Here is a 14847-nt window from a genome sequence, read left to right on the forward strand (position 1 = left end):
CTGAAAAACTCCAAACGCTAGTGGGCTGGCTTCTTTTGCATCCTGGGTCCCTCCTGAATTCCCTAGCTCCCAGACTTGAACTGCTGCTGCAGTGAGCTTCCAGGGAATGCCAGGTAGAGGTCATCCCTTTGACTGCTGCACTGTCTGTCCCCTATGGAGATGGGGTAGCATAGAATCATGAAGTAATTGAATGACAAGTCATTGGGCCTCAAAGATATAATCAGGTAGGGTTTTCTTTTTTAACTTATAATGAACTTTCAGCAATAAAGAATGAATGGACGTCTATCTGTAGAATTCAATACCAACACCGTCACCACCACTGCCACTTCCTGGAGACTCATTTTTTTTCTGGGTGTTTTATTTAAAGACTCAATTTTTAAAGAGTGGTTATTTCATGTATTCTTTAAATGTATTCATTTTTCCCCTAATTCCATCGATACACTGCCCCAACTGAATGTCATCCTTACTCAAAAGCAGAGTAATGACTTTCCTGTAAGGTGTGCTTTGAGAGGTACAACAAAAACTCCCTAGGTTTACAAGTATTTCTTCCTGGCAGCTTCACATGATACTCCACGTCTTTCTCTAAGGAATTAGATGGTCATGATAAACTGCAATAATAATAACAACTTTTAGTTAGAGAATTAACACATAATAAGCTGTTATCACCTGTGAATCCATTGGCTTATGAGCCAGAGGTTAACTTGGGCAAATGGGGCAGAAATTCAGAAAAGTCCATTAAAGCAAACTGGGAGGTAATCAAGGGCCCATCCTAAAGTTCAGGCCCCAGATCAGGAAGGCATTCAAGACACCCATATAGGCCGCTAAAGGGGCAGGGGTCTGGAGGAAACAACCCAAAAAAGCATATTCCCCTTTCTTTTAAAACAAGAACACTGAAAACAGCCAAGTTTATTAAAAAGTCCCATGGAAACGTCCCAATATGGCCCAGCTGAAAGTGACTAAAAGTGCCTGAATGTCCGCCCCGCTACTGAGCCTTAAGTGCTCCATTTCTGCCCCTTTAAATATAAAAATTCATTATTTTTAAGGAAAAGGTTAGATCCTTGCTTCACAGTCTTAAAAACTTCATTTTACTCTTCCATGAAGAGCAACTTTACATGCAAATGAACTGTTGGTTTAACCGAAGATTGTTAAATTGCATCTCTTCATCTAAAATCCTTCTCCTAAATGTTAGGTATGAGTGATTTAAGTTATATCACACACGGAAAATAAACAACAAAGATTCCACTCACATTTGAGAATCATTTGCCATCCCCACTCCCTAAGCACCCTCAAATGGGAAATGGAATAACAAGACTGATCATAATTGGATTAAGAACTATAATTCTTTAATTCATTCATCAAATTGAGGCATTTGGAACAGTTTATTTACAGAGTTGTTTAGACAGTTTTGCATGGTGTTTTTTAAGATAAACCAAAATGCCTTTCTGAAAGAAGCTTCAGATCCCAAATCATTAACATATGAAAACCAAATGTAGACAATTTACAAATGGGTGTTTTAAAACAATGTTTGGAACAAAATTGGACTTTTATTTTATTAACTATCTACAACTCTAAGCTCAGGGGATAGTTTATTTGAAACAGCCAAGCACTCTCTTTGCCTTTAAAATAAATCTACATTTCTCAGGCTAAAAATTGTGACGAGTATGTGAGGGAATGCACTGACTTCAGGCCTAGACAATAAGTTTTCCAGGTTACTCTCAAAACTCTAATTATAGCATTCTCTACCACTAGAGGTGATCAGATATTGGGTGAACCATCCAGGTTACACCAATCGATCATATCCAACAATGCTACCTGCTGGAAATCTAAATAGTGTTCAACATTAGAACCCTAAGTTATTTGAAATCCAGTGTATTTTAGACTAATAAAAACAAGTTTTATCCTGCCCTGCATATTACATTTTTTATATAATCTAGACATACCTTGAAAACAATGACTGTCTATCACTCAATAAAGGGATAGAGCTTTTACAAGAAGACGGTATATTCTTTTATCATTATGTTTTTCATTTGCTTTAGAAGAGAAAAAATCCTCTAAGCATTCAAATTCTTTGGAAAATGAAATTTTAAACTCTCCCGACAGCTTGTGCTTTACGCTCAAAAAGGACAAAAAAAAAAAGGAAGAAGCCATACCTGAGCATAAATTTCACTCTTATTTACTGTTTACTCCATATTCTCCACAGATAACATCTTTATAAGCGTATATTCATTTTTTTCTTTTACAAAACCATGTGTCAGTCTAAACAGGATATGCATTTACATGTATAGAACTAAGTTAACTTGAAATAACCACTGGATCTCAAATGCCTAGTTATTTACCAAATAAGTTTGAGAGTTTTGAATCCTGTATGGCATTCAACCAGAACTGCTTAATCTCAACAAGAAAACTATATAGGGTTTCCGTATTAAGAGCTGAAGTTCTTTTTTCCTGTATTAAGAGTACTCTTGCAAGTCTATATCAGATTGATTCATTATTGCCCATTCAAAAAGGCTACAAAAAGAGATTTTTTTTAAAACCCCCAGGCAAACAAAAACTCTGTTATTTCTTCATGTACAAGGTTGTTAGAAGACCACTGGAAAGAAAGGACAAAAAAGAAAGAATTTCAAGCAAGTATGTTACTATATAATTAACACAAATAACTAAATAATTATGCACATGCCTTCCCACGCCCACAATTAAATGTTTTTAAACAACTCATGTGATGAAAGATCTACCTTTTAGGCAAAAAAAAGCAATCTCTACAAGTGTAAGGATTTAACTGATGCTGTGTTGCATCAGTTTTAAGTGATGCTTATGATTTTTACGTTGTATACTTCTGAGGAATAAACAGTTGATGACATAATCTGCAGGAGAACTTTACACAATGCCTCAGAGAACTTTCAGTGTAAGTACTTACGATTTTAAATCACTGTGGCTGAATTTATCTAGGCTTCAGCCTCAGAGCTATATTTAAATCAGGAAGAAGCACCCCCAGAAACTCTGTCCCATGTATCTGCATTTGAAACCAGATTCCTTCCCTATCAGAGCTAATAGCAGTTCACGTACAGCTGAATTCCTTCAAAATTAGATCAAAATTTAGCAGCTCTGTAAAGACTCTAAGAAATCGTCCTCCTTCTAAATGCTATAAAAGTCAAACTTAAAAAACATTTCTGTATACTTTAAAACCATCTGGCCCTTAACCTAATCACGTTTGGCAATCGAGCCTCACTCCTTGTCATCCTGATCAAAACCTGCTCTGGTTTTTCTGATTGAAACGTCCATTGCCTACAAATCTCCCACGCGCCTACTGGATTGGCCTGTTTCGTTTGTGGGGAGGGGTTTTTTTTAAGGATACTAGGGGCCATTATTTATGAACAGCAAGGAAACAAATCACTCTGTCTAGTCCCTTTGCAGATTCCCACACTTATTACCCAAAATCCCACAGATCTCCCTTGGTCTTGCCTTTGACTAAAGAACTGTGCTGGGCCTAAAGGCAGTCTCTGGGGAAATCGGCTCATGCCTTTCTTGACAAACTCCTTTGGATATCTGGATATTGTGAGGATTCCCAACGGGGTGACAACAAATCGCTAAACTTTTCTCAAGAAGTACTGTCGACTGCCACCCAGAGTGCCTGAGTTGGTGGACACTGAGAATATCGTTCTGCAACATTCAAAGAATTCCTCAGTTTGACCCCTTTAATTGAGAAAGGAAGACATCAAAATGGATTCACATTCACCACACTCTGCATTTGGTCAGGGGCCAACGTCTTTAGATATTCACCAGGGTCAATCTATTTATTAATAGATTTGCTTTGTAACGTTGAAGGAAAATGACTCAAAATATGTAAACAGTGCTTCGTGTGCATCCGATGCCAGCAGACCAATACTCAACAAACTGCTGCTATCAAACGCAAACATTTCCAAATCCAATTTGATTTCAACTCGTATAACCTCTTTTCCTGGCTTATTACTGTAGCCCAAAAGTGCAAGCGAGATTTCCCAAACCCGCGCTTAAAGTGACACAACACGTGAGCGGTCTCCACTTGGTACACGGAGTGGGGTGAGGGGGGAAAAGTAGTTGCAATTAAAAATTAAAGCTTCCGGTGTCTGAAATCCCTAGAATCCTGAAGGATGAGACTCGTTTCCGAAATTCCGCGCCGGGGGGACGGGGGAGGAGGGGGGTACTTCTGGGGACAGGGATGGCAGAAAGCGAAACAAAAAGACGAACAGGGGGAGCGCTCAGGTTGTGGGGTGGGCCGGGGGTCGCGCTTCTGTCCTGGGAAGGGTCAGGCCCTCCGGCCAACTTTGAGGGGCTGCCGTTTGGCGCCGGCCGAGATGCACGGGCGAGCCTAGGATTTTCCCTGCGCTCCTGCCCTCCTGGCTCATCACTACCTCCACCGCCACCACTTGCAAAACAATACCGGCAACAGCACGCAGGCTCCCCAAGCAAAATATAAAGTTATCGCATTTCCTGAACTGGGTCCAAGCCCGCACGCCGGGGTCCCCGCGGACGGCCGCCCCGCGAGGGGGACCGAGCGGCTGCCAGCCTCGAGCCGCCTCCCGCCTCCCCTCGCCCCCACCCCGTCCCCCTCCCTCTGTACTTGAGGAAAACTCCGGCGGCGGCCCCCGCCCTCCTCCGCCGGCTCTCCAGCTGGAGCCGCGAACGAGTGCGGAGCGGCGGGCACGGCGAGCGGCAGAGGGGAGCTCGGCGCCTTGGAGGGCTGCCCACCACCACGTCGGGACCGACAACAAAGTTAAAACGCTGCGATTCACGCACCTTACCGGCTCTCCTCAACGTCTCCTCAGGCGCGGGATGCAAAGTGGCACAGTGGCGGGCTGGGGGCCCCCGGGAGGAGACTGGAGATGGGTTTGGTGGCTCGCCTTTTTCACTCTGTGTGTGTGTGTGTGTGTGTGTCTCTGTGTGTCTGTGTGTGTGTGTGTGTCTGTGTGTGTGTGTGTGCGCGCGCGCGCGCGCGTCCCTCTCCCCCAGCCTCTCGCTCGCTCTCTCGCTCGCTCGCTCGCGCTCCCCGTGTAGCTCTCAAGGACGAGGTGAAATCCCTTTGCTGGTCATGAGGCGGCTTCAGAGACAAACAACACAATGCGAGTGCAAATAACAAAAGGCAAAAAGACAGTCGGAACAATGGGGGAGGCGAGGGCAGCGCACCCGCAGCGGGTCAGCGCGGCCGGCGCCCGCCCCGGGGGGTGCGGCGGGGGCGGGGGCGTGCGCCGGGGGGCGGTGCCGGGGGCTCGCGTTCCCTCCAGGTCGCCCCCGGGCTCCCGCAAACCCACCCTGACCTCCTTCCTGCCGCTCGTCGCCCGGCCGCCCTCTCTGTCCATCCGAAGGGAAGGAGCCCCAGAGTTTGCTTCCCCGGCTGCTGCAGGGTAAACTAGATGGTAAATAACGCGGCGATGACCCACACCATGCAGGAATGTTTCAAAACAAAACACAACAAAACAATCTGCCCTCCACTTAAAAGAGCGATAAAATGAAATGGCAGAAGGGGAAGGAGGCAGGGAGAAGGGGAATCTCTCCAGATCTCGGTGGAGCTCGCGTTTGTAAATACGCCTTCATGTTTGGTCAAGTCCCCTTTGTCAACTTCTTCCCTGCGCTGGAACCTCACCCGCTGTCCTGTAACCATTACCTGGCCCCCTTCGCGCCCCCCACCCCCGTTTGCACGCGGTAAAGCCGGCACGGAGGGCGCGCGTGGAGGTCTGCGGGTGTCCGCGGAACCTTCCGGGAGAGGCGAGCCGCCGTCCGCCCAGCGCCAAGGCTGGAGCGGCGAGAGGTTGGGTTTTTAAAGCGACCAGTGCCTCCCCGAGAGCGGCTCTGCGCCCGCGGGTCCCCGCCGCCGGCACTTTGCACCCACCTACTCCTTGGCGGAGGGGGGAGGGGGGGAGAAAAGTTTTGAGACGCTCTCATCTCTGCCTCCCGGGCGGTTGAACTGGTTTTGTTTTGCGTGTGTGTGAAGCCCGAAATCCCAGTGCCCAAGAACCGGGGAATGATGTTCAGGGGTCTAAAAAGGCTCGGCCCTGGGCTTCGACTCCTTCGTCTGCGACAGTGGAGTCGGCGCAGGAAGGCGAGAGCGAGCCCCTCGGAGTTGCATCACCATCGGAGGAAACTCCGTAGGTGATGCCCCGAGCAGAAGCTGTGGGGCTGATTTGTGTGTGCACTGACAGCTCCCGGGCTGCTCCAGCGCTTCTCTCTACCAATCTTACTTTCATTGACTTAAAACAGCTGCCGGTTTGCCCCGGGGCGGGGTGGTAGGAGGGGGGAGGGGAATCGTATTAAATCTCAAAACTAGGGTGGAGCGGGGGAATCCTGACAGATCTTCCCAGATTTGGTGTCCAGAATGGAACAGGGAGGGAGGTGTCTCGAGGGAGGCAGCGGGTCTGGAGGAGGGTGGCGGAGAAAAGGACTAAGACACAATACGAGCAACACGTTTCTTTTTCTCGCTGTTCCCTTCCTCTTCTCTAGCTTGAGGCTGATTTGCATGTTCTCTCTCCTCTTCTGGGCGATTTTTTTCAGGCGCGCATCCATTGACTGAGCCACGTCCCTCGGCACCCCCAGCATTTCCCAGAGTGCAACAACACCACCCGGAGATCAATGGCCAGTCTGTTTATTCTTCACGCTCCTGCAAGAGCAGGGCACTGAAGGAGCATGGGAGGGAGGCTTAGGGCTTGCCTGTCTGCGATCTCTCGCAGACTTTTTCTAGCTGATTTCTAAACGGCAGCTAGCAAGCAAATAAGAGTTCCTTAAAGCACGCAACACATACCCATCACAATATATTCACCGAGAAAAGTGATACATCCTTTCTCCCCCTTTCCACCCTTTGTAGATTTGTCTCTGGAGGTGGATTGCTAATACCTGAGGTTTTTGCACTTGTCTAGGGCAGAAACTTTCTGGGGTGTTTGACGATTGATTATTTGGTACCTGCTTTCTAAAAATGGCTAAACACCTTTCCTTAGAACAAAAGTGAGAAATGCAAATCTTAATAACTCAAGGCAAAAATTTCAAAGTGTAAGCACAGTTATTATCCACTCCCACAAAGAAAACTTCCTCTTCCACAAATATTTGATAGCATAGAGCCCAGTAATTAAGAGAACAATCAAACTCCAGGCTTTCATGGGGACTCTAAATTATCATCTGCCTGGAATTTATAAGCAGCGTAGTCATTTGCCAACTTGGATATTGCTCTAGATATAGCATTCTAAATGTGTATCCTTAAACAATTTTACTATGTTTTCTTAAGTATTTAATGAGAGAGACCACGGATAATAATAATATTCAAATTGCTGGATCAATGTGGCCTCACCAACTGTGTGAAAAAATTCTGTGCATGTGTGCATGAAACATCTTGCCTGTATGTTACTTTTCCTCACATTGACTATATCATGCAAGCTTCAAGTCTGAGCCACTTGTGTAATAAGAATACAAGAACTCATAAGAATGCATCAATAATTGTATCGTACCTGGAATTTAAGTGTAAGTTTTATTCTAAAGAGTTCTTGGCATACATTAAATGATTTATTCTCATAATACATATGTAGCTGCTTTTCACAGTTAGCTATCACTACCCAGATCCTTATATAATGTGCAAGAAGCAAATCAGGCCGACTGCAAAAAAAAAAGGGCCCCTCACTACCAGTTACAGGAAAATAAGTAACATTTGACAGGGGCTTGTTATTTACAGTGAACTACTTCCTCTCAGCCCATACTCAGTGAAAATAAAGGGACAGAGTGAGTCCTTTCCCCCTACCTCTCTAGCCAATGGGTGACAAGCGTGCCTGGTTGGCCTAACCTCACCAAGCAGAGCAGTGCTGCCTTCTCAGGGTTTCAGCTTCTTCTTCTTCAGCGTAACAGCTTCGGGGACCAGCAGGCTTCCTACTTGCAGGAGAGGAGAGGCTGGGCAGAGGGAAGGAGGGGCACCGTCACAAGCTGCCTGGTGAGATGTTGGTGAAACTTGAATTACACCAACCTCTCCTTTTTTTTTGCTCCTACAGGCAGCAGAACTTCCAACCATTTACGGTTATTGAAACCACATGGCCTTAAGACTAACACATGATCGTTGTATAGCAACAGCATAGCTGATCAAAAACCTCCAATGGAATGTTTGTTTGTGTTAAAATTTTTAAAAATACCCATATTTAAAGCGGGACTGACACAAGAAAGATCAATGTTTCCATTTATCAAGCATTTACCACGTGCCCGGCTCTTGGCCAAGTGCTTTTTTTTTTTTGCGTTACGCGGGCCTCTCACTGTTGTGGCCTCTCCCGTTGCGGAGCACAGGCTCCGGACGCGCAGGCTCAGCGGCCATGACTCACGGGCCCAGCCGCTCCGCGGCATGTGGGATCCTCCCGGACCAGGGCACGAACCCGTGTCCCCTGCATCGGCAGGCGGACTCTCAACCACTGCGCCACCAGGGAAGCCCCCAAGTGCTTTTTTAATGTATTTGTTCCCTACTTCTTACCACAAACTTGTAAGAAATGTTACATCCCTGTTTTGCAGATGAGAAAGCTAGAGCTCAGAAAGGTTAAATGACTTGTCCCAAATCATGCAGCTTCTGTGGGTGTGCCAGGATGCCAATCCACAGTGCTCCAGCCTTAAGCTTTTCCACTGCATCTGGGCTCACTGACACTATATTAGGGCAAGTTTCTCAGTGAGAAATATTATTTCATTAAATGCGTAGATTTAAAATACGAAATTTATACTATGTGCAGTCCAGACATGAGCTATGATGGTATTCTCACTCATGTTGGTTATTAGATAACTGTGAAATTTCCAAGAAAATCTAAATGTGCCGTATAAAGGTATCCATATATATTAAATATAAAAGGTATTTAGCAATATATACAACTGTCTTATTTTGTAGGCTAAGCATTTTATATTATATGTATATATTCATATGACGTAAATAATAATAATAGCTAAAGTTTTAGAATCTGTATAATTTTACAAGCATTGTTCTAAATGCTTTACCTGTATAAACTCATTTAATCCTCACGACCATCCCGTGAGGTACATAATTTTATTATATCATTTTATAGGTAAGGAAACTGAAGCACAGAGAGGTTTTATAATTTGTCCAAGATTACACAATTGGTAGGTGAGGGAGCCTGGACTCAAGCCAAAGGACTCTAGATTTAAGACCTTATCCACTTTGTTATGCTACTTTTCAATATATATACTCAGATGTATATGCAGTGTACATACATGTACTCACAGAAATATATACTACAGTTGTTCCTTGATTAACACAGGTTTGAACTGCGCAGGTCCACATATACGCAGATTTTTTTTTTCAGTAAATACCACAGTACTACTCCATCTCCAGTTGGTGGATCCCCAGATGCGGAGGGTGGACTATGGGATTTGAGAATCCAGGGATTTTGGTATCCAGACAGATCCTGGAACCAGTCCCCCATGGATACCAAGGGACAACTATGTAGATATGACTCTCAAAATTTGGGGGAAAGATAAAGGCATATCGACTGAGATTTGTTGCATCCCCATATTCAAATGGCCTCCTAAGGCACTAGAAATATTATTGATGGGAGAGGTATTTACATTTGTCCAAGGTATCAAAGATTCTCTAAAAATTTTTGAGGCAATCTCAAGGCCCCCAACATATTTGGAGGCATCGGGGGAGTGCTAGTAAATACGTATTAGGAGTGGACGATATTTGACCCCAGTTGACTTGTACAAAGTTCATTTTGGATGTTTTTGGTCGTATATGTTTAAAAGAGCAGAGACAGGGTGCTCGGCAATCCTAAAGATCGAGAAGGATGCTAATAAATACGAAAATCTGTGACCCGAGAGGTAGAGGGAAATTTAGAGGATGCGGGAAACCAAATATGTCATGTCATCATAAGGTTTACGAATTATCCATTTTTATTATTTTTTCAAGTTAAGGTAGTTTGTCAACCCTCACTCCATCAACAAGAGTATATTATAAAATGGTGATTTATGTTGAACCATTATGGGCTCAAACACTGACATCCTTCAAAGGAACCTTAAAATATTTGATAAGAATCCCAGGTATATGAGTGGTTTATGCCACGTCTATTTTTACCTGTCTCACCAAACACAGCGTGCATATCAAATTTGAAAAGTGAGCTTCTCCAAATCAAACAGCTTTGAGAAAGTATTGTGAGATCTTCTCTTTCTCTCCTTCTCTCCCTAAATACAATAAGGAAGGAAAAATAACTGACAAAAATCTTCCTTCCTTGGATGCTCTTACTGTTGATAACTCCTGAGATACTGACATCTAAACTATTAACTTTACTGGGCCTAATGTGCCTCTTCAGAAAAACTAAAAAAGACACCCTGTACCTAACAGATGCCACACATTAAGTTCTTACTGAAAAAAACTTTTAAATCCCTATTACAGATACATATGTTTTCATTTAAAAACTACTATGAAATCGAGTGTTCTTTTATTTAAACATTCCCCTGTGGTTCTACGAATTAAGGATCAGTAGTACTATATTAACTGGGAACCAGACCTAACTGGTTAAAGACAGTTGGTAAAACTGCCAACACTGGTTTTGTTACCGAAGTTGACTGAAATGTGAGGCAGCATATACATTTAAAAGTGAATTCTAATTTTTTAAACTTTCTCATTTTAATGGTAAGTATTTAGAATGAACTTTTTTTTTTTATTTCAGTCACAATTTTGGAAAGAGGAAATAATGTATAAAACCCCAATACTTTACACAACCAAAACCACAATTGCATTGCTTTTATTAGGGAAGTGTGTTTATTATTCTGATTGTTAAATTTTCCTTTCCTGGGAGAAAAACCAGAGAGAACAAGATTGGTTCTATTCAAGTGAAACAACTTGTAGTTCCCACATCTTGTCTCTTAATTTTACTGTTTTTCAATTTGACTTCTGTCCTTTAATTTTAAATAATGAGTATACAGTGTGGGAGGATTTAAACATGTAAAAATAGGTTTTTTTAATATGTGGATTTCTTTCAGGTGTAGCTTTCACAATGTAGTCTGTGTTCTCTCTTGCTACAAATTTTGTAGCAAAAGTATAATGAAGGTTTACGTGCCATGAGACACATTGATTTGATTTATAAGGATAAAGGTAATGACATATATTTTGCTGATTTAGAACTGGTAACAGAACGAGTTATCAAATGAGACAATAATATTTTAAGCTTGAGTTCCAGTAAGTTTTAGGTATTTGGGTGTAGGAACTCATGATTACTCCCGTTCCTGTTACTTCTCTCAGATTTTTGGTACTGTATTACCAAATGCATTGTACAGTATGTGAAATATGGTGGGCAAATGAAAGAACGAACAAAATGAAAAGTCAACAAAAGCACATAAAACAAGGAGGGTGGTTAAAAAAAATCACTAAAAACTGTCCTTTGTAGTTGAATTTCAGTATATTATTTGAAGACAGTAAATAAAATTTCAATCTCGAGGTATCTGGGACTTCTACCCCCTATTTTCTCATTAATGCTTATGCACTTAAACAAATTTAGAATTTAATTCATAGGTTGATTTTTTTAAAGGATATGGTAAGTTACTGCACTCTAAACTAAACTGTGTTACATGCTCAAAATTCCTGCTTTCCAGGTGACAGAGTAATCAATTGATCACTACCCCAGAGGTCAGATTTTGTCATGCACCACTTCTAGTTACTTGGGTCACCTCTTTGTGCAATATATCTATTAATTTTTCAGCTATTTTTAATTTTGTTACATAAGTAAATGATCAAGCATTTATACAATAAAAAATATTTTATTTCAGTAGGCCGTTTCTGAATTCTGAGTGTTTATCTGGACACAGCTAGGGCCCACAATGTTCTTTTCTGCCTTCCTATAGCAGGAAATTATAATATATAAAGGCTCATAAACCTTTCAGCCCAAAAATAAAGAAATAGTGAGATGATTTGTCCAAAACAGGATGAAGGGCAATGGACATAAATGAGTATGGTATTGCTTGTAGGAAAAAAAAATAGCTTTAAGATGGTTTTTCAGTAATATATGTAACTAAAAGGTCTGAGAATGTTGAATGGGCTTGGGAAAAAACGAGAAGAAATCTTCAAATTAACATCAGAGGGTCTGGGTCTACATGTACAAAACGAGAGTATCTGGACTACAGAGGAAAATGACAAAACTGACAACCATTGGAAACAGAACCAATAGGGTAGTGACAGAGGAGGGGACACAGTATGGGTGATTGCATAACTTTCTTCAGGCATATTTTAAGATAAAAATATTGACCAGGTGTTTTTCAACTCACAGAGAATAGAATTAGACACAAGATAGAGCACCAAGATTAGAACACCTGGATTTGAAATCCAGTTTATTAAAAATAAAATGTGTTGATCTTTGTTACAATTTTAAATTAAAGTAAGAAAAACGAGATAAAGGGATAAAAGAGCAGAGGAATGAAATGGAACCAGGAGTGAGTTCCCCACAAAATGCACATCTCACCTGACAGTTCTGTATCCTTCCTTAACTTTGTTTATTGAAGACCTCCTTGTGCCAGAGACAGTGTTAGAATTGAGCCACATATTGAAGCTACACTTCAACCGCTCCAGCAGCCTAGAAGGAAGAAAAAGGGTCCATTTCCATATTTACAATTGTTCAGGAGAAGACCAATTATTCCTGACCTCAAGACTAAATAGAAAATTTTCTTGGGGAGTTTTCATCTCAATGACACTGAGTAACATTAAGAAGTACTTCCTAGGGGTCAAGACAGTAATGAGTTTCAGAAGACTGTTTCTTATAGTTCTGTTGGGAGAAGACACTTCTCCATGGGTCTCCTGCACTCCTACAGGAGACCCTGTAAGGGTCTTTACCACTCTTTACCCCAGGCCATTTCTCAGGGTTATGTTTACAACAAGCAAACTTTGAGGGGTGAGATAACATCTCCTTCCAAAACGAAGAGTAAGTTTACTTACTGGTTTTTATAAAAGCAGTGAATTCTCCGAGCTCAGTGTTCCTCATCCTACATGCAAACCCACTGCATGCATAGCATCTAACCTGGTTTCCTAGACGTGTGACATCTTTCTTCCCCTGACAGCAATCCTGGCCTATTCTGGTTGGCTACCCTCTTTGGATGGTAGCCCAGACAAAAGTGGATATAGGGAATTCAAACCTACCTCTGGTTCAACCATCCAGAATATCTCTCCCGAGAGATATTCAATGGGGTCTTAGATCCTGAGATGATGACCACTTGTTTTAGTGCATTGTTCATTGAGCTCCTCTACATGGCCCTCTTTGGTCAAAGTGGGGGACATAATGGGTCTCTGTAACTTTTGTAAAAATGCCTTGTTTCATGTGCACCATATCTTTCTAGACAAAAGTGCTAGGTCTGAGTCAGAGGTGATTAGAAAAAGATGAAGTTATAGTTATTGGGATGAACACACCAATTTTATGGCTGTGGAAGGAGAACAATAATCCTGGCCCTTGGAGAGGGAACACCCCAGACCTGGGGTGGTGGTAAGAGAGGGGTGGGAAACAATTAAGGCTCTCCTTGTGTCCTAGATCCAGCACCACAGTCTGGCAAGAAGCCGCTGCAGCTGGCAATCTGACTACCTGCTGGCTCATCAGTTCCATCAACATGTTATAAGCGCAGAAAAACTCAAGTGGACCTGGCTGGCCCCAGACTCTTCTGCTGTACCTGATGCCATCAAGAGCAGCTTCAAATGCGGCTCCTCTCAAATAAGTACAAACACACACACATTGTCACACTCTTGTTTCATTCTGACTAATACAAATTCAAACGCTTCCCCTGATGCCCTAGCTTCCTTGGGTTATGTCGTGTACAACATCATGGCTGTAACTACTTGGTGACACTGCTCATGTGGCTTAAACAAAACAGTGTAACGGTGATCCAGACTAAGCTCCACAGCACATCCCTGACTGGAGTGACCTGGATCATGGGCATGAGGTTAGAGGTTAGAGCAGCCATTCAGTGACCCAGAGGGACAAGTGCATAAGAAGGTTGGCTCAGAAGAAATAAGGAAGTGGTTGGGTTCTAGAAGTGATTAGGAAGTTTCCCAGGACTGCATGACTGCCTGCCTCTGGGTTTCTCATTATGTGAGACAAATAAAACCTTTATTTTTATGCCACAATTTTGCTGTCTTCTGTTACTTGGAATTGAGTACAGTTACTAAGTAAACATTTTTCTTTGGGTTCAGCATCCTTTCTCATCTTCCAGAAATTGCTCTCTATTCTCTATGTGAGCAGGTCTTCCCATTACATTAGTTATGTGGTCCTTTTCTTTCATGCTCCACCTCCTAGGAGACAGGTATAACTAGGCGAAATAGCTAGCCCTTTTTTTCCCTCAGGACTCATTTGTGAGAATTTAAGCCCAGGAACTGCTTTCAGCCATTAATCCAAGTTTATGATGGCAACTAACTTGAAAGAATAAACTAGCAACACAAAAAAGAGACTGAGAAATGTTCTTCACACACTTGAGGCCATTATTCCAACCTGAAACGTTGTCTGAGGTCAACCTAGTTTCTATTGTTCACTTTTTTCATTCTTCTCATTTTGATCCACTCTGGTGTCTTTCCAATGGATTTCATGAATTTTATTTTACTTCAGTTGGTTTAAGTTCAATGTCTGTCATATGCAAAAGTATAGTAACTAATATAGGTATTAGAGGAATCTCTCTGTAATAGACTGAATGTTTATGTCCCTTCAAAATTCTTAACGTCCCTTCAAAATTCTTATGTTGAAATCCTAACCTCCAATGTGATGATATCAGGAGGTGGGGCTTTGGGAGGTTATTAGGTCATGAGGATGGAGCCCTTATGAATGAGATTTAGTGCCCTTATGAAAGAGACCCCAGAGAGTTCCCTGCTTTCTGGAGTACCCCACATCC

General features: G+C 42.5%; 1 protein-coding gene across 6 annotated transcripts in view; it reads right to left on the reverse strand.

Annotated features, from left to right (window-relative positions):
* SOX5 (SRY-box transcription factor 5) overlaps positions 1–5018 on the reverse strand; it is a 992020-nt gene extending 987002 nt beyond the window's left edge. For 3 of the 6 annotated variants that reach the window (XM_033430323.2, XM_049694191.1, XM_033430321.2), the window contains exon 1: positions 4774–5018. The gene's annotated coding sequence lies outside the window, so the exon portion shown is untranslated. The remainder of the gene's footprint in view (positions 1–4773) is intronic. The other 3 variants (XM_033430324.2, XM_033430322.2, XM_049694192.1) reach the window with 2 other exon arrangements.
* Between the last annotated feature and the right edge of the window lie 9829 nt (positions 5019–14847).

Source organism: Orcinus orca, chromosome 11 (genome assembly GCF_937001465.1).
Source record: "Orcinus orca chromosome 11, mOrcOrc1.1, whole genome shotgun sequence".
NCBI classification, from domain to species: domain Eukaryota; kingdom Metazoa; phylum Chordata; class Mammalia; order Artiodactyla; family Delphinidae; genus Orcinus; species Orcinus orca.